Source organism: Parasteatoda tepidariorum, chromosome 4 (genome assembly GCF_982258835.1).
Source record: "Parasteatoda tepidariorum strain Cologne lab strain chromosome 4, Ptep-v5.0, whole genome shotgun sequence".
Classification (NCBI taxonomy): domain Eukaryota; kingdom Metazoa; phylum Arthropoda; class Arachnida; order Araneae; family Theridiidae; genus Parasteatoda; species Parasteatoda tepidariorum.
In genome coordinates, this window is record NC_141758.1 from 113,517,484 (window position 1) to 113,538,248 (window position 20,765).

The 20,765-nt window shown below is 29.4% G+C and overlaps 1 protein-coding gene across 3 annotated transcripts in view; it reads right to left on the minus strand.

Moving 5' to 3' along the window:
* Positions 1-20,765, minus strand: part of LOC107452809 (cardioacceleratory peptide receptor-like) — a 118,351-nt gene that overhangs the window by 13,873 nt on the left and 83,713 nt on the right. The window lies entirely within an intron of this gene.

Sequence of the window (20,765 nt, forward strand, 5' to 3'; positions counted from 1 at the left end):
GGGTTGAAAATGACAAGTCTAAAGAGTTGAACATTAGTAGTCGTAAACCCTAACATTGGGTCGGCTGCTCAACGACGGTTTTAAAAATTAAAAAAAAACAGTAGCTGTCGCCATAGCCAGAGTGAGATGACGTCCAAATAAGGTGCACACGCCATCAAACCCAAAACAAGACCCAGTTAGGCAATGAGTAATAAATGCTCGTAACTTAATGTTTTACTTAAAATCCGAAAACGCTTATAGAAATCATAATATATTACTATTGTTAAAAATGTAACTTTTTAGCTCATTTTCAAACACTATCATTACTGAAAGAAAATATTCGAACCCCCCCCCCTAAAGAATGTTTTCTTAGAATAAATTTTTTATGAAATACAAATGAGGAATTTTGTGCTTTTGGAAAAACTGGCATTTGCTACCGATATAACTTAATTCAAAAGAAACATTTCAAATATATTTCAAAAGCTACCAAAATGTTAAAATCATACATTGTAAAAGCTTTTCTGGGAGGTCATAGAAAGTATTGTGTGTTTCTTTTTTATTATTATTTTTTTTTAGAAATGAACGACACAAAAAAGTTATATATTTGCCAAATTTATTTTTCAAGCAATTATTAATTAACTTCTTCTAAAACTAATTATTTTCAAAATTGTTTCAAATCTTATAATTCAAAAGCAATGTCATAAACGGGACTTTAGAACACAATTATGATTTGTTGTTGGAGAAGTTAGGCTTGGAAAAATTTACATTTTTATAGACAATAAAATATTTAAAATATATATCATAGAAACATATTGAAATTATATAATGCTTTTTATAATTTTACTATTACTGCAAAATGCACTGAGAAAACATCTTGTTCCAAGGGAAAACCAATAATAAATAATTTGTTCTTTAAAAATGTCTTTAACATAAATATTGATGCGTGCTTTGATGCAGCATTTGACGCATTCAGAAATTAAGGATTAAATATAAATTTCGAAATGCATATTTATCATACTTAACAAACGAGCAGAACAGTTCAGTCATTTTACTATTGGAGATTTTAAAGTCAGATATTTAAAGCAGCAGGGATTAAAAGTAGGATCAATGTATGGAACTTTGTAATTGAAATTTCAAAATAAGGACTGTTCTAGCACTCAAAAAATGGATTATTTATCTAAGCAAGTGAATAGAAAATGAATATAATTATTTTCACTGGTAAGGTACTCTAGTACCCGGTAATATAATACATGAACCAGTTTGAATATTATGGGTCAATATTAAGGTAAGATATTTTATAACAGTCGTTGAGCAACCGAACCAATTTTTTGGGTTTTTCGACTACTAATGTTCACAGCCTTAGCCTAGTCATTTTGAATGCAATTCAGAAGACAAGGCAACTTCTCGATCAAAGTATTGGGACAAATTTGCCTTCGTGGAGGACTTTCGGATGGAATTAACCCGCACTTGCGCTACACGGAGAGGAAAACCACGAGAACCTCCCATGGTTAGCCTGAAGGCAAAGGGACTCTAACCCATGACCCGTCTACTGCTGAGGATATTTCACGTCAACACTGTGGTCGGTGCAAGCCGGATGCGGATTCGTTTCGACCTGCCATCGCTGGGGATTTGAACCCGGTTCACTTCATTGGCAGACGAACGCTCTATCCCCTGAGCCATCGTGGCTCAAGGTAAGATATAGGTCCATGTAGTAATACTGAATATTGACTTCGAATTTCCACATTTTAACGCTATTATATATAGATATATATATCGATTGTAACATATAGGGCCACATTGTGGTCATCCTATTAGGCCTCTAATTATTTCCTCTAATAGGGTACACTAGTACCCGATATATAATACCTTGTTCAGTTTGAATATTATGGGTCAATATTAAGGGGGGATATAGAGCCATGCTGAAATACATGTTGAAATGCTTTAGAAATAAACAGCAAAATATTTAAAATTTTAAGTTTTGTTATTTGTTATTTTACGATGATTATGGGGATATTTGAGTTATGGTGATATTTTAAATAAATATTGAATGATAGTGAATAATTAAAGAGTAAAGCATATTCCGAACATGAAAGTCAGTGACCTATTCAGAAGTTAGGCCGAACAAGTTATGTATATTCTAGTTGTAATGCGAAAAAGATATCATCTTATTCAAAATCATAGGTATTTATCGGTTACCTTTAACTGATTTAAATATCACATTATATTATTATGCAATATCAATAAAAAACTGGGTTTCCACAGTCTGGAAAAAACATTTAAATAGTGGTAGCAAAGATTTTATAAGATTTCCAATATTTTTACAGTCTTTAATTTCACATCTATTTTAGGAATTCAGTTGGTCAATTTTAATACGAATAGGTAGTTAACTTTCAAATATTTTTGATCGATGATAATTAGCGAAAACATTTTGATTTCTTGATATTTCACTATCAGGTTTTAAATTTTTCTGGTAGGTGGAAACCCTATTAACAGTATATTGTTTCATTTTTCACTTTAAACAATTTATAAAAGGTAAAGTGCAGGCGAAATCGGATACTTTGATTTTGGCGAAATTATTTGTCTTCTTGATTATATGAGGCAAATTCTGAATTACACTTTACTAGTTAAGAAAAAGGACCTACCATAATAACTGTTGTTTTTGATTAATTCACAGCGTCTGTTAAGATAAGTTTGTATCAACTCTCTAAATGTTCTCCTGTTTTTAAGATTTATTGATTATTACAGTTATAAAGAATTCTTTTCAGTCCACGGCTTACTGTATACTAGTATTATATACTTACTATACTGAAGGTTCCTAAAAATAATGAAGATTTAAACTCATAAACGGCGCTGTTTTGTTTTGTTTCTATAACCTTTACTCGTGGGGTAAAACCGGGTATTATCTCTGTAATGTGTAAAATGAGACAAATAAAATTTATCAACACTCACAATAATATCGTTTGCGATATATACCGATGAGATACAATTTTTGATACATTATGCTATCGATAATAATTACTGTATTATCTTATTTACCCGTTTTATTTATGAATATTGACTACGGTATTATTGCAATTAATAGTTATTCTTGTCATAAATGATCGCGATATTGAAGTATTTGATGATAATCTATCTTATATAAAACGCTGATACGTATGTATCAATAAAACCGATGATATTTCTTTTCTCGCGTTGGCAACAGTTTTCATTTTTAATTGATAGGCTTCGGCACGCAAGAGCACGTAGTGAGCATATCATATGTCTAATCGGGTGAATTCTCACCGAATTATCAAAAAAATTCTCACAAAATTATCTTCATCGAAGCCGATGCTTTACATCCGGCGTTCAGTACTATTTCATATTGTTTTACAACAGATGGTTTTAGCCCTCTGGTGGGAAAGACTTTAAAACAAAACTTTAAAAAGTTAATTTTCTCAACAACTGAAATTTAGAATAGTGTGATTAAGAAAAATATGTGAACTGTTTGCAATTTCAAATTAATATTGAAATGCACAGGTTTAGAATTTTCTACAGTTAAATTTTTCGGAACTTCAGTGTTCAAAAAAGTATACATAAGCTAGACGTTAAAAACGTATCCAATGCGCTAGCAAAGCGAGCATCGGATTGCGAAGCAAACCGAAATGAACTGCGAAAGCTGTTCCGGTGGTTGGCGAGCGCCAGCGAGCAGGGGGCGAAGCCTCCTAGTAATAAATAATCTTCTACAGCAGTCTATCCCAAAGTGGGCGATAACGCCCCCTTGGGGGCGTTTGAAACCTAGAGGGGGGCGTTAAGGGGCCCAGAAAAAATGGGGGGCGTTGATGAGGGTTAGGGGGGCGATGTATAATTTGTAATTTCATTTACTTTATATAGTATTTTAAATTTCACTAAAATTAAAAACCACCTACTACACAATAACGAATAATTAGTTTATATTTCTACCCTGTATGATGTTATAAAAACTTAAAATACTTAACATAGATTTAGTAAGATAGCCCGCACACAGTACGCAATCAAGTTGTAACAAGTTTCTGTGGATAGATAAAGGAACATGATCAATGATAGTTAAAAAATTAGAGCAATTTTACCTTAATTACATTGCACCAGAAATTATTTTAAACATTAGGAAAAAAACTACCATGCAGAGTTTTAAAATATTATACATACGTAAACTAACATAAATTGAAGTTTTCTTTACTTTCTTTCTTGTACTTAACATAAGGGCATTTTACAGCATTTTCCTAGCATTTTATAAGAAATTACTGATGCAAGAATCATCATTTTTATATAAAATGGAAATACGTATATAATTATTGTTCAAAAAGTTGTGTTAGAAATGTTTTTTACAATTAGCCCATTACAGTCCAGTGTCTGCTGCTCTTACACAAAAAGAATATCGGCAGACGTGAGTTCCCTAATTTTCCCAATTTATCAGTATCCTGCAACAACGACAACTTGCTCGTCTACTGCCAACATTTGGAAAATCTTCACAGTGATTTCATTGAAAGATTCCAGGACATTTTGAAATTGGAAATACCAGACTGGGTGTTAGATCCTTTTTCAAATGTCAACATATAGCAATATCACCCCAGTTGGAAGAAGAACTTATAGAACTGACAACGAACGAAGAAATAAAAATCAAATACAAAACTGGCTACCAACAACTTTGGCTACATAAGTCAATTCCGCAGTTGTACCCTTGATTGTGGTCTACCGTTGGCCGTTTTTTAAAACATTCCCATCGTCATATTTGTGTGAACGTGGATTTAGCGCTGTGACAACGCTGCTTACTAAAAAGAGAAATCATTTGCAAGTTGCCAAACGCGGCGACTTACGACTGTTTTTGAGTAAAATCGAACCTGATATGAACAAACTTATTAAATATCATCAAATTCATCCATCTCATTAGATTAGTATAAAAACGAAAACTGATTACATATTTATATTGTTTCTTTTAATTTGATTAAAATATATTATTAATATTATAAAGTTGGGTCTTATTTGCTCTCACTGGTAAAAATTTCTGGTTTAGAATGTAAGTTTAAGCATCAGAACCGACTAATACATATAACTAAATTAATTAAAGTAATGAAATTGTGGTTTTTAAATTTTAGGGGTGTATAAAAAATGGGGGGCGCTGAAAAATAATTGATTTTCAAAGGGGGAGGTAAAAGAAATAAGTTTGATAATCACTGTTCTACAGCAATAATCGGATAAAAGCATGGAAATCAGAAAAAAAAGATTGCAATTCATGAAAAAAAAAGATTTGTTAATAAGTTTGTGGTAGCCTTTCAAAATTAACCTTTCTTAGCATTAAAATTATAAACTAATAACTCTCGCTGTCACATATCTACTACACATTTGTTAAGCGAGCAAATAAAAAATTATTTTAAAAATACGCCTTTCACATATAATGATTAAAAATATCCCGTCGTTATTTAGCTAAATGATTAATTTGACAAATGAACAATTAAGAATAAGAAAAATTCTCATTCTCTAATATTAGAAGAAAAAGCAAACTTAAACAAAAAAAATAGCTCTCAACATAAAAATGATAGATGTTTGTTCTAAATTATTTAAATCTGCTCACATTCCACAGACTGCTATTTCCATAAAAATAAATTTCAATATTACCGAGGCATTTCTAAGAATACAAACCCATTTCGTCATTTACGATTGTCATATATCATTTAATTATTCTTTATGAAACATAAACTGTTAGGCAACGTTTTACGGTTTAGTATTTGCTGATTTATGAGAAATGATGAACGGAATTAAGGAGGGAAAACTATTTCGGTTAGATTTCCTTTGTTATAGCTTCCTATACTTTAGTCGACATCAGAAGAAGAATAAAATATGCCAATTCATTCTCTCATTTACGTCTCTTCACTATATTCTATAAAACTTTTGCATGTAAGCAAAAAACATTTTTTTTTTAATACGTAATGAAATTTTTTAATCGTCATACATTTATGCGGATATGGTTTATTTTTAAAATTAAAAAAATAAATTCAACTAAAAAACAGTAATAAAATGAAAAATTTATTGCATTGTTTCTTTACCCATTGACAAAATGGGTCTTGGTTTAGATTTGATGGCGTCCACGCTTTTCAACTTTGTTCAAGAGTAATAGTAAACAGTGCGCATGCGTTGCTATGGCGATCACTGTTGATTTTCTTTTTATTTTCAATAGCAGGCATTTTTAGTGTATTTACATAATAATAATTTAAAGTATTTTTATACTCTTTTTATTATGAACGTATAATAGACGGTGATTTTAATATAAATAAAGAATGCTGAAGAAGGAAAAATATTTTGAAACAGGTACATAGGCAGGTTCAAGCCGACGACAAACATCAATGGAGACAGTTTTTGCAACCCATGATTTGAAATGCTGTGGGGTTTAACGGAATCCTTCCAGAAAAGAAAAAGCATTTGACCAATGGTCTAACCAGTGATGGTAATAAGGAGATTACGACTTATTTTAGAAGATGGAGTCATTGTTTTTTTATTTTTACTTAAGATTTTAAGCATTCATGGATAATGCGAGAATATTTTTGCAAGCTTACTAAGTAGTATGATTAGCCTAAAAATAACACCACAAATAACTATTGTTTGACTGAGCAGGGAGGTTTCACGTACAAATTTTTAATGGTTCAAAAAGTTAACATTTAGTGTGCTAATTTAATTAATCAGTGAAACTGTCAATCAAGTTTTAGAAGCACACGCAAATGCCGCAATCTATGAATAAACGTACTTTTGTTTCAACAGATTTGCATTTTTGACTACCAAAATATAGGTGTAGACGTAATATGAAAAAATAATAGGTTAGCTAAAGCAATCAGGTGAGTTGTTAAAAAAAAATTTGGGCTCCTTAATATCGAGTTAATTTTTGCAAATTTTGTCACATTTCTGAAACTTTTATAACCTATCGAAAAAAACTTTAAAACAAATTATAAAATATTTTTAAGAAAAAACTATTATTCATTTATTTTTGATTTAACAGCAGGCGAAAATCATTTTGAATTTTATGATTTGACGTTTTTTTTACATAATTTCAGACTGCAGAATTTTAAATAACAAAATATTAACGAAATCAATCAAGTAGTTCTTGAGAAATAAATGTTTAAAAATATGATTAATTATTTATTTATTTTTTTGAAATTTTAGAACAACGTGAAAATTTGATGAGACCAAAAAAGACTAGGGTTATATTTTTTTGGCTCATTGAGCAACAACAGAAACAAATTCAAAACAATTCTTAAGTTTAATAAAATGTACTCTAGGCGCTTTAACACTAAACGTACAATAACCCTCACCGAAAATGCACTTAACATCTTCTCGTTTTTGCACATTTGACTTCATGACTTTTTCTAACAAATATATACAATTAATATTCTATTATTATTTTTTTTTATTTTGTGTGTTTCGAATAATACTTGTTGTATACCTATTGCTATCACAACCGGTCAATTGAGTGGGAGAAAAATTCATTGCTTTAAAAGGTTACCGGATCCAAAATTACGATGTAATGCGTGTTCAACGTATTGCATTCGATGAGTTGCACATTTCTGCAAAAACTGTTGCGTAGTGAGTTCAATCAGAATAACTGTGAATTCAAATCTCAAGAAAGAATCTAGAATTTTAGATTGGCATTTTTGTGGCAGAAAATGTGACAAAAACTAAATGTTTTGGTCAGTAGCTTACATTTAATTTGTTACCTTTACTTCATTTCTAACCATATATGGCAGTACTTTTACTTTCGTTACTTGTACCGCCGGTACAAGTAAAAAGTACGTACTTTTACTTGTACTTCGTTACTTTTTAAATTTAGTACTTTTACTTGTACTTTTGTTACTTTTTTAGGGAAAAAGTATAAGTATTTGTAACGGAAAATGTCGAATGAAATCGTTACTTTTTTTCTAAAACTCGGTAAGCTTTCTTTAAAGAAAAAAAATTTAAATATACAAAAAATGCCTATTTTTTTTAATTTATAAAATTAATGTGCAATATACATGCATTAACAGCTAACTTCGTGTTTAAATAACTTGACCTCCGATGGAGGGCTTATTTAGCTTGCCTAAGAACGTTCTGAGAAATTCTCGCAACAGACTTAGTGACACCACTTTCGAAATGCAATTATTTTGCAAAATGAATAAAAAATATTAATTAGATAATATTAATAATATAAATATTAAATAAAATATATAATAATATAAATATTAAAATATAATATTAAATAAAAATATAAATATTAAAATAAATATTAATATATAAATATTAAAATAAATATAAAATAAATATTGAATAAAAATATAAATATTAAAATATTAATATTAATTAAATATTACCTTTACTCGTTACTTTTTAAAAGTAACGTTGTCATATATATTTCTAACTAACTGTTAGTTTTTACCCAGAGAAATGTCAAAACAATCAAGACAGCACACGTTCTTGGAAAAAATAATATTGATTATAAGAATAATTATAAGAATTATAATTCTTTTAATTCTTATATATTTTTAAAACTGTAAGAATAATAGAAATAACAACAATTCAAAGAAATATGTTTGCGGAAAATGTACAATGGAAACACTCTGTATAAGTTAAAAAAATGCGTTGAGTAATGAATTAAAAATTCTTATTTTTTGTATTTGTAAAACATATAAATAGGCAATATACCATTTTGATTAATTATAACAAAGTCATTTTAGTTTATTTCCTTCCTTAACATCCATATTTCATACATTCAATCAAGAAACATAAAGTCCGGTGTATTTGACCGGCTATGGTAGAAATATGTATAGATTAAGTGTTGGCATATTCAGTGCTAAATTACTTCAAAACTTAGTCTCGTAGATAGAAACTCAATTTTCGTGCAAATTTCGTGCCGTGCAAGAAGGGGCAGGATACATAGTATCTTTCATCTCTTTTAAGACGCGTTGCTAATTGTTTAACGTAATTGATAATGATTATCAGAATCTCTGTTTCAGAGTCACGAATTCGTAACACACATTTCTCAGTTAATTAAGCTATGAATTCTCGTTCGCACTCATAAAAGTCACGCAACTTTTGTAATTATCTGACTCCCCAGGACAGATAATTTCTAGTACGGAATTAGAAATTAGAAGTTAATTTTAGATCGAAATAAAGATAATTTAATTAGAACCAAAATTTTGAAGAAAGTGTTAGATCGTTTCAATTATAATTTCCAATTAAATTTTATATAAAAACAATAAAGTCATATTGATCACTATTTAAAAGAACATTTTAGATGAAAATATCAGAATATCAAATAGTCAGAATATAGAAATAAGTTGAGAATACAAATAATGCTAGATAATTTCAATAGGAATTAAGAAGTTATGATTATGCAAAAATCATTTAAAGTAAATTCGTTCACAAAAAATATCAGAATATCAAATAATCAGAATATAGAAATAAGTTAAGAATAAAATTAATTCTAAATAATTTCAATAAGAATTCAGAAATAGTGCTTATGCAAAAATCATTTAAAGTAAATTCGTTCACAATTTAGAGAAAAAGATTTGGAGGTTGAAATACTTAAAAAAAATTTCATAAATAATTTATAAATAAATTACAAATAAAAATAATTGCAATCAGAATTTAAAAGTAAATATTTTGTATTGAAGTAATTAAAGGCATTTTCAATCTAAAAAAAAATAAGGAAATAGAGATAGGATATTGTTTAGTGTATCTAGTGAAATTTTGTTGAGTTTGCATTTTTCCGGAATTGAAAATTTTTCATATCTTAATTTTATTATTTTGTAAAAATGAAATATTTATTAAATAATTAAAAATATTACTTATATATATATAGTTATATATTTTTGAATTGCAAATTTTGTTCGGTTATAACTTTTGTTTATATCAGCTTTCGTTTAAACAAAGAAAAAGATGCTTTTATCATGTGTTATAGTTACTCAAAGATTTTTAAATTTTTTTCGTCATTAATATTAAGAATATGCCACGAAATCATACATTATTTAGGAAATTTAACTTGATTTTTATTAGTTTTATCATATTTAGGACTAATATATACCAGTTAACAGAACACACTGATATAAAGTTCTCAGTTATTTCAAAAACAAGCAAAAACATATATATACTGTTTTGATCCAGAAAAAAAAACGATTAACATCTGTCTATACTACAAAACACTAATGTTTGTATTAACGCTAAACTGAAATATCAAGCGAGTGAGCAGTCTTAAGCATGAAAAACAGTACAAAATCTAACTAAAAAGACATCGACTAAGAAACAACATCTACCTAAAAATCTTGCATTAACATTAAATTTATACTTTCTCAAAAATGAAGCTTAAAGTGATGTATTCCAAAGTTGAGATCATTTAATTCAGTATTTAGTTTGTGTCGTAATTTTACTCACAAATTTACAATTGAGTATTCTGTTACTGTATTGCCAGGTTTTTTGGAAAAGTCCTTTAACTGAAGGAAATTTTTAGACTTATTACAATTAGCCTATATGCCTTAAGGATAACTAGGTATTTGTGCGCAAATTTACTCAGAATTTGCTAATTACAGTAAATCTTTAATAAGGTTATTTACAGTAAGCCATCACAATCCTGTGCTTATTGCGAGGCTCCTGAAATAAATCAGGCTATTTGAGCTATTCATGATATATTTCATGACAAACCTAAAGGTAATCGAACGCATGGGGAATGTAAAAGTTTCAGACTGATTAAAAAATAGGGGAGATTCTCCAATCACCTGACGCTAAATAGCGACTGGTCTTTGCAATTAGCCTGCGTTATACCCCGTGTGTCCGTAAAGTCATATTGGGCACTCCTGTTTTGTGGTCGGTTAAAAGAGTGCCCCACGACTTTATATATATATATATATATATATATATATATATATATATATATATATATATATATATATATATATATATATATATATATACAGAAACTATGCCATGTTTGTAATTAAATAAAGAAGAAGAAATATTTTAAAAATGTGTTTTCTTGCATAAACGTTGTTGATCGATGACGAGTTAAATCGACATTGCAAGTGCAATGACGATTTAACTCGCCTCCAGTCAATAATAGGCTAAAAAAGTACCGTCCTGCATACAAAGCTACAATACTATACATTAGTGTCTAATGAGTGCCGCGAATGAAACTGTTAAACCGAAGTAGGCGAGTGTTATTTTTAATCTAACTCTAATTTTATCTTCTGAAAGTTCAAGAATGGACGAGTTTATCTTTCGAACGTTCATAAGGAAAAATCCTTTCGTAATATTTAATATGTATACATATTTTATTTAAAGACATTCAATCGATTTAGAAATTAGAAAATATCTGTCATTTTTTCACGTAAACGAAAATTTACGAAACGGAAATTTAAATTGAAAGATATCGTGTTTGATCTAGATTAACATTGAACTTTAACCTTAAAACCTTTCATCAAAACATTCTAAAATTATTCCTCACATCATTACGCTTCAGTTTTATAAAGCTGTGAATGTAAATGTAAACTCATATAAGAACGTCGTACAGAAAATGAGGCTTTTCAGAAAATGTTCGATTTTTCGATATAAACAGAAGAAATATATTCTCCATGCGTTAAATATCTGAATTTCTACTTTGATGGAATGGTAAATGTTGATAGAATTTCCAACATGTTTTCATATTCAAGACTAATGATATGTTTGAAAAGCAAGTCGCCGGTGGCAGAGAAGGGCAAACCTTGGAATACTTTTTCCCCCTCCATATTGAGTAGAGAAGGTTTTTAGAATGGATGGAATTCCTTTTTTATTTTAAGAAAAATGTCGTAGTTAGGTTTTTGGGGAAAAAAAGTTCAAAAGTCGATGTGTTTGACTGTAAAATTCAAACTAATAAACACAAAAATACGAAACTGAACTTCAACCCCAGAGCAGTTTATTTTTTGATGTAGCATTTACTAATGTTAGCAATTTACTTAAAAGGATTTTTCTCCGTGAAAATTAAAATTGCTTGCTTTGCAATAATTCTTAAAACTTAAAAATCTTAAAAACATTTCAAACCTATTTCAAGAAGAAAAGCATTAAAGAAAAAAAGACATGAAAAAAAAAACATTATTCAATTATTTTTACCTGAATGCAAACCATTAAAGGAATTTGTCTCCATTGTAGATCTTGGATGTTTTGATACAAATTTTAGAACATTTTTATTTAACTTGCCTATCATTTTAAATATTTTATTTGCTAATCGATAGCAAAGCGAATACAAAAAGGATCAATTCTTTATTTACAATAATATTTATCTCTCAGCCATTTCACATAAAACATAGTAAAAACTATAGCAATTTTAAAAAAGCATTTCTCATAATAAGAAAGCCATTTAAACGTGGGGCACATTTTTTAGCGGTAACACTTTTCTTTGTTTGAAAATTTTGATTATTATTTTATTGAGAGTAATCAAAATAAAATGTCTTGCTTCAAGTGCCAACTGACATTGTTTAGTTCAAGACAATATAAATACGATGCCATACTAAATACCCCCCAAATAAAAAAACATTAGATGATCTCAGAAAACGATATTATAAATCTTTGTTCTGTGACATTTTTATTACATTTTTTGCATAGTTTGAAAAAAATGTTAATAGTTTTATTTTTTGTTCTTTTTTTTAGTGCGGCAAACATTCAGTGTTTTTTAACGTTTCTTGTTATCCCTTTTTTAAGCGAACGTCAAACATTTTTTTTAGGTATTGTTGCGTTTATGTGCCGCATAAATAATACTTTTAATGGGTAAAAAATATTGGATCATTCAAATGCAATTTGGATTTCAAGAAGAATATACTCACATTCTAATTAAGAAATTTCGAAAGAAAAAAAATATTATGAAGATGATTATTTGAATTTCAAGTGATATTTAGACTGAGTAGTTTTTATTATTTTTAATCGAATCTTTTTTTTTTTCAAGAAGTAATAAATTTATATATAATGTAACATATTTTCAGGTTGCTTTACCTGCTAGATACAATAACTTGTAAAAGTAATGAGTGTAAAATATTGAAAATTATCGTCTTTTAATTTATTTCCTTATTCTTTTGTAAACAATCAATCATTATTTTATTACCTGTGATCTTTTTTATTATTTATTATGTTGTGTAACTGTGTTGTTGTGTAACTAACAGAAACATCAAGTTGGAGGAAATCGTAGGAATAAAGTCAGTCTACAAGATACTTCTCTGTGTGTATATATATATATATATATATATATATCCCGCTATAGTGATCATGGTTTATAGTGCTATAGGGAACTCCCGGATATAGTGAACCAAAAGAAGAGATTGAGTGAAATGTAGTCATAAGCATTTTTTTCTTGTTTGCTTCTTCTATCTCAGTTTCCCATCCCTAACTAAAGGTCATCCCTAAATTATTTGTACTCCAGACGAAGAGAAATAAAAAATAAAAGCAAGTTAACACATTTTTTGTTACTACACGTCATTTTTCAATCATTTTTGTATTTCTTTTTATGGGTCATTTATTTAATTAATGTGTCATAAAAGGGAGCAGTTCGGAAAAATTAGTTAGAATTGTTTGCAGTAGGGGAGAGTGGGGTCAAGTGTAACATTTTTTACTTAACTATTTTTAACTAACAAAAAATCCAATATATTATTAGTATTAATTGACAGACGAGTAAAGTAGACTATCCTCTACTAGAAAAAAAAACTTATTTTAAATGTTATTATAATAGTTATTAACAATTTTTGACATTCGTGCACTTGTTACAATTGTCCCCACTTACACAATTGTAACAATTCATAAATTCAACTAAAACATAGTTAATTATACATATTATCATAGTTGTGATATATTTTTTCACTGATCAAAATAGTAATGATATTTTAGGAGTAAAAATAATAATGAGCAGAGACCTAAAGGGTTAAATTTTTAACTTTAAGGGGTTAAAAATTTTAATTTATGCTGTGAAAGGTGACAAATGAAATAATGCACATGCAACATAATATAAATGGTATAGGAAATTATTGGTGGTTCTTAAAGAGTTAAGTAATGGTTTGTGAACATAAGATTATTTATTTTCAGCTGTTACAATCGTCCCTTTACTTATTGTTACAATCGTCCCCAAGAAGCCATTTCAGCTTCATTTGTTAAAACAATGCTAGATAATTAACAAAACTAATCTTTTTTTTAAATGTTAATTAAGGTGTCCACTTACATATTCGGTTAATAATTTTTATTTGTTTAAACAAAACTACTTTGTTACAATATAATATTCTAATACCAAAAAAAGTACTTACGTAGCGTGAAAAAATCTTTTGTGATGTAACTCTTTCAAAAGTACATAAAAATGGTTGCCAGCAGGGATGTAAATGTAGATTTATTAAATACACCTTGTGCGCCACCTAGGAACCAAATCTAGAGCCCGACACTCAAAATGTTTGCTCTGTTACAATCGTACCCTGTTACAATTGACCCCACTCTCCCCCACGGATATAGTAAACTCCCGGATATATAGTGAACCGAAATTTCAGTCTCTTGAAAGTTCACTATAGCGGGGTTCAATATAGAGAGAGAGATTAAGCGACAAAATATTGGCAAAACATCAAATTTACTGATTAAAAGGAAGAAAGAAAAGAGACTAAAAGTTATTTTTCATGTTCTGCGCTTTTAACAATTTATATACGCATACAAAAATTCTAGGCGATTGATGAGTGGAAAGGTCGGGTTCTTTACTCGTAGAACAAAAATGGAATTGATATTTTATTGGATGGAATTTATGAGTCTGAAAAATGTCTTTCAGAATAAATTTTCTAAGTGGAAAGCTCATCCAATCATAATTTAAGCAGAAATAAAATCCAATAACAAAAGACAAATAGAAGACAGGCAATCTTTTTTCGATTCAGTGGTCCGGCGAAAAAGCCGGGGAATATCCGTTGTATCACAAAAGTCACCTTTTATATCACAGAATGACAATATTTTGTTGAATGGCACATTTGTTTTGTCACTCTCTTTAGTTCCAAAACTGTCCAAAAAGTCGAAATATATTCATTGTCATGAATAAAAAATAAGTTTTAGATCAGAGGACATTCTTTTTCCTTACGAGTTGAAATAAATCTGATATATAAGAAGCTTTTTTTTAATATCTTTAGTTTTAAGCATTAAAGAAAATGACGCTGTTATACTTCAACAGCTGGCAGATTTTTTTTTCATTCCGTTACTCTTATAATAATGTTATTATTAAAATGTAGATATCATATATTCTATTTATTCTCACGAGCAGATTATTTAACCGATTTCCTGATGATCCCGAGTTAACTCGGGTATGTACGTATTGCAAATATTTATTATCCCGAGAAAACTCGGGCGTAGCAGAATGTGTCAGTTTGTTCTATTTTATCACGTTTTTACTCAGCTGTAAGCGAACAAAACATAATCTGCTGGGTTTGGAAATTTGCCAAATTTTGTTTGGGAGTTTAGCTGTTGGATTGCGGGACTGTACACTTTGTGCGATTGCATATACGATGGTGACTGAATTTACATATAAAATTAAGAATAAACAAAAATGTCGTATCACTTCACTAGTGTTTAGAAAGTATCAATTTGTGTTGTCTCTTGTTTTAAAAACTATCATACAAAGACTCATATTTAACTTTTTTTCATTTGCCCGAGATAACTCGGGATAGTAAACTGATGGTAAATTAAATAATTTTTACACATAAAAAAATTTAAAAATCCAACTTAAAACGTGTGTATTAGGTTTTGCATTAGTTCCTTGTATTTATTAATGAAATAAAAAAAATATGATAACTCTTTGCAGTTTCTTTTCAAAAAAATTGGTAAAGGAAGCGGTTAAGGTAATCCGTTAAAGTGTCAATTTTTTTTTTCGTTTTTTATCTTATATATTCAATCTGCACATTATTTGGACAATCTATACATTACCTTGTCGTTAAAATGAAAATAAGGTCTTAGCTACGGCAGCAGCAACGTTTCTGTACTTTTAATACCATTAATTTATTTTGCGCTATCTAAAAAAACAAATCAAGTTACTGTAATCAAGCAATCAACACAGCAGTTGATAGAAGCATTTGAAAAACACAGGATTACTCCGTATAAAATATTTAAGGAATTGTATTTAAAGAAAACTAACATTGTGTCATTTTTATATATTTTTTGTCTCAATATTTTTAAGAATCAAATTAATAAATACTATCAAACAACCCATAAATGATTATCTGATCAAAAACTTCATTCGCTTCAAAAATATATAAATGGGAAAGGACAGTCGGCCCGTTTCAAGTGCTCAAAATTAAGCACCCATTTCCAAGACCTGCCAGACTTGAATGAGAGAAAACAAAATGGTTTTGAAAACTCTCCATTGCACCTGGATATGCACCTTACCCTGTTTTACCCCCTCTCAACCACTGTGTTATTTTTTGTTCTGTTTTTCATCTTTATTTCTCTCTCGGCTTCTGCGGTTTTTCTAGTTTTGTGATTCACCTTTATTTTTCCATTTTTCGTTTGAAACTTTTTATTTTATATTTTCAAATCACTTCTGTTTCTCTTCATTTATGTCTGTCAAATCTTATAAATGAGTGCTTGTTTTTGAGCGCTTGAAATATGTCGACTGCCATTTACAATTTGTATATTTTTGAAGCGAATGAAATTTTTAATGGAGTAATAAGAATTGATTCAGTTATTGCAAACCATTAATTGAAATATTGCGGCAATTATGAAAGCTAACCAGAAACCTATTTAAAATGAAATTTAAGTCAATTCCTACTTAGGTTAACAAAGAAAATTTTTATTTTAGTTATTTTTTTATTAAATATATAATTACAATTTTTTCTCCAGTATAAAACTAAAATTGAAAATTTTTCCCTCGAGATCTATGTTTTATAAGCTCGCGTATGAATTGTAAGAAGTAACAAAAGAGAGCGAGATTAGATGTTGCCAGACATCTTAACTTTCAATTTTTCAAATCAAAATTCATTTCTGTGAGCCTAACAAAACGCTCTTGTATAAGATAACAATATTTTTATATTTCGTTACCAAAAAAATCATCTGAAGAAATGGTTAAATAAATCTTATTTTGCAATTCCATATTCTTGATTTATTTTAAAGTTTAATTTTAGAAGGATCCTAGAAGAAAAAAATATTTTGTCTTCTTTTCTATCTCAACACCATAAATAAATTGAAAACAAAATTTTTGAATTTTCAATGTTAAAAATAAATCTTTAAAAAAAAGGAGTTTTTATATTTATTAATTGTTTCCGAAAACCACAGCAATGGCTACAGATTGATTTAAACAAAAATATTTTCCTTATTGTGAGCACAATACGTAAAACGGTAATTTTTAGGAACAATTTAAGAAAAAGGGATAAATTATTAACACACCCTATGTTCCAATAAGATTGGCAAAGAAATACAGAAGTTTTGCGAAACAAACAAAAATTACCTCTAACCTCTATTTCCTTTGTGATTATTTTCGCCAACCTCTTATCTTAACATTCATAATTTATAAGAGCTGTCACAAAAACTCTTACCAAGACATTTCATATAGAAATGAAGGAAGCTTTTCAATCATCTGATATAGCCACACTGTGGATAATTATTTATGGTTAACTTTGTTATTATATTATATTTGATAAGAAAGAATTGTAATAATGTGTAGGGGAGAGTGGGGTCAATTGTAACATTTTTACTTAACTATTTTTAACTAACAAAAAATCCAATATATTATTAGTATTAATGGACAGACAAGTAAAGTAGACTATCCTCTACTAGAAAAAAAATAAATACCTTATTTTAAATGTTATTATATTAGTTATTAACAATTTTTGACAGTCGTGCTCTTGTTACAATTGTCCCCATTTACGGGGTCAAATGTAACAGAAATTCAACTAAAACATTGTTAATTATACATATTATCATAGTTGTGATAGATATTTCTTTTATTGATGAAAATGGTAGGGATATTTTAGGAGTAAAAATAATAATGAGCAGCGACCTAAAGGGTTGAACTTTTAAATTTAAGGGGAAAAAATTTTAATTTATGCTGTGAAATTTACAAATAAAATAATGCACATGCAACACAATATAAATGATATAGGAAACTATTGGTGGTTCTTAAAGAGTTAAGTAATGGTTTGTAAACATAAGAATATTTATTTTCAGCTGTTACAATCGTTCCTTTACTTACTGTTACAATCGTCCCCAAGACGCCATTTCAGCTTCATTTGTTTAAAACAATGCTAGTTAATTAACAAAACTAATCTTTTTTTTGTTTGAAATGTTAATTAAGGTGTCCACTTAAAAATTCGGTTAATAATTTTTATTTATTTAAGCAAAATTATTTTGTTACAATATAATATTCTAATAAAAAAAAGCACTTACGTAGCGTGAAAATATCTTTAGTGATGTAACTCTTTCAAAAGTACATAAAAATGGTTGCTAGCAGGGATGTAACTGTAGATTTATTAAATACACCTTGCGCTTCACCTAGGAACCAAATCTAGAACCCGACACTCGAAATTTTTGCTCTGTTACATTCGTACCCTGTTACAATTGACCCCACTCTCCCCTACTCTTAAAAAATATTTAGCGCAAAAATGAATTATCACGCATTACTTTACATCCTTTTTGTGCACGCTTTATTTTCCGTTGGATAATGTATTTTAATGTAATTAAAAATAACTGTGCTACACGAAATAAAAATTGCATTTACTTGTTTTTTATTGTATTTACTGCTTTTTTTTATTGTAATGTAACTGCTATCTACAGACCCTGGCCAAACTATTAGACACATTATAAGATTCTATGTAAAGTTTTAATTATCAGGTGATACTTTACAGCTTTATTGTTTTTACGCGACTGAAACCGGTTTGCACTTGTTTACGTTCGTGCATTAATTGGTAAAATGAGTCGATATATAATATAAATTCAACGATTTGATAAGTTAAACGATATAAGATAAATATAGAATATTTATTAGTAAATTCTAATAATTCGACGAAATTGTTAGTGGCACTGTAGGTTTTAAATAATTACGTGTTTTGCATTTTTGTTTGTATATTACAAATATTTCTAATATCGCGAAGTAAATAATGTATTTGGGTCCAAACTTTTGAACTGAATTATTATAAACTTACAGACCCGTATTTCAGAGACCTAAAAATATTTTTTAAGTAATAAGGGTTAACTCTTAAGAACGAAGAAGGATTGTTATTTTGTGGAAATGAAATGATGATAACTGCATATTGTTCTAAAGCAACATTGATAAATCAGTGTTGATGAATAAGTTCTTTCGGCGAAAAATATTTAACGAGTTTCAAAACCAAACTTGTAAATAAATCGCAATGAGCAATATTATTAGATTTAAATTTTATTCTAATAGAATCGTAACCTACGTCAAATTAAATGAACGCAATAAAAAATTTGGGGATCTGAGTTAGTTGAATAATTTTTAATTCTAATGAAAGAATCTGGTTATCGACAAAAAGGAAAAATGAATGCAACACAATCATAAGGTCGGTGGCTGAAGCAAGCAGGGGATCAACATTTCGCAGTGAAAAGAAAGAGAAAAACAGCAGCGGTCACCATAGCAACGCATGCAATGACGACGACGCATAAGTTCGCGTTCCAATGAGGTGAACCTGGTTCGAATCCCACCAATGACTGGTCGAAACGAATCCGCATCCGGCTTGCACCAACCACAGTGCTGACGTGAAACATCCTGTGTGGTAGACAGATCACAGGTTAGAGTCCCTTTGCCGTCAGGCTAACCTTGGGAGGTTCTCGTGGCCATCCTCTCCATGTAACGCAACTGGTTAGTTCCATCAAAAAGTCCCCCACACAAGCAAAATTTCTCCCAATACTTGATCCTGGAGTTCCCTCGTCTTCTGGACAAGGATATGGAGTTAAACACTAGAAGTCGTAAACCGAAAAAAAATTGGGTTGGCTGTTCAACGACGGTTATAAAATTATAAAAAAATGGGTACAATCTATAAATGTAATAGAAGCTTTTATTTATTATTTCTGTTTCTTCCAGAAATTTCTAGAATGTTCTAATTTGCCATTTCTTGTTCCGTTATTATGTCCCATGAAAGATCAGGTGTTTCAAGCCTAAACGCCAGTTCCCTGTAAGTTTGAAGGTTCTGAATAAATATCTCACTTTCTTTCTACGCAGCAATATTACCAATAGAACGTGGAAATAAAATTCCAAGATGCCATCCAAACAATCATATCAAGAAGAAGATAAAAGGTCAAGTGTTTCAAGCCTAAGCGCCAGTTCCCTGTAAGATTGAAGGTTCTGAATAAATATGTCACTTTCTTTCTACGCAACAATATTATCAATCGAACGTGGAAATAAAATTCCAAGATGCCATCCAAACAATCATATCAAGAAGAAGATAAAAGGTCAAGTGTTTCAAGCCTAAGCGCCAGTTCTCTGTAAGATTGAAGGTTCTGAATAAATATGTCACTTTCTTTCTACGCAACAATATTATCAATCGAACGTGGAAATAAAATTCCAAGATGCCATCCAAACAATCATATCAAGAAGAAGATAAAAGGTCAAGTGTTTCAAGCCTAAGCGCCAGTTCTCTGTAAGATTGAAGGTTCTGAATAAATATGTCACTTTCTTTCTACGCAACAATATTATCAATCGAACGTGGAAATAAAATTCCAAGATGCCATCCAAACAATCATATCAAGAAGAAGATAAAAGGTCAAGTGTTTCAAGCCTAAGCGCCAGTTCCCTGTAAGATTGAAGGTTCTGAATAAATATCTCACTTTCTTTC